Below are 525 nucleotides of genomic sequence, written 5' to 3'. Positions count from 1 at the left end.
AAGTCCCTTTGCTCAGGAAGGAGTTTACCTTGAGTCTGGCGCCTTAGACCGCTCGGCCATCCTGACAATGGATACAGAGGATAGCCGTCTATCAGTGAGGACTTTACAGAAGCTGGAAGTTCCTAAACACATTGAAAGAGTTTAATTTTACGTCTGAATTCAGTGTAATACTGTAAGAGCAGAGACCTTTTACGTTTTTAACGTTTTATTCGTTCAGTTATCAGATTTCACATTAATCTCATGGATTTCTTTAATTAAAGTGGACATAAACACGTTTTTTCTCCTCCGTTTTCTCTCTACAGATAACAACTCAGCAGCTAAACTTACATAAAAATATGTCAAACCTATTTAATTACTGAGAAAGTCCATTGTTCAACAATTAAGCTAATAAAACTCACCTGAGAGACTGGCTCAGTGTTACACATTTACTTCAGTCAGTTGATGAGTTGTTGAAGTCCTTTTTTTCATGATTTTGCTCAGTGTGTAGGATACTGCATCATATAAAAGCACTGTCAGGAGTGGGAT

Source organism: Morone saxatilis, unplaced genomic scaffold (genome assembly GCF_004916995.1).
Source record: "Morone saxatilis isolate NCDOM2014 unplaced genomic scaffold, NCSU_SB_2.0 Contig10, whole genome shotgun sequence".
NCBI lineage: Eukaryota > Metazoa > Chordata > Actinopteri > Moronidae > Morone > Morone saxatilis.
This window is presented reverse-complemented; position numbering follows the sequence as displayed.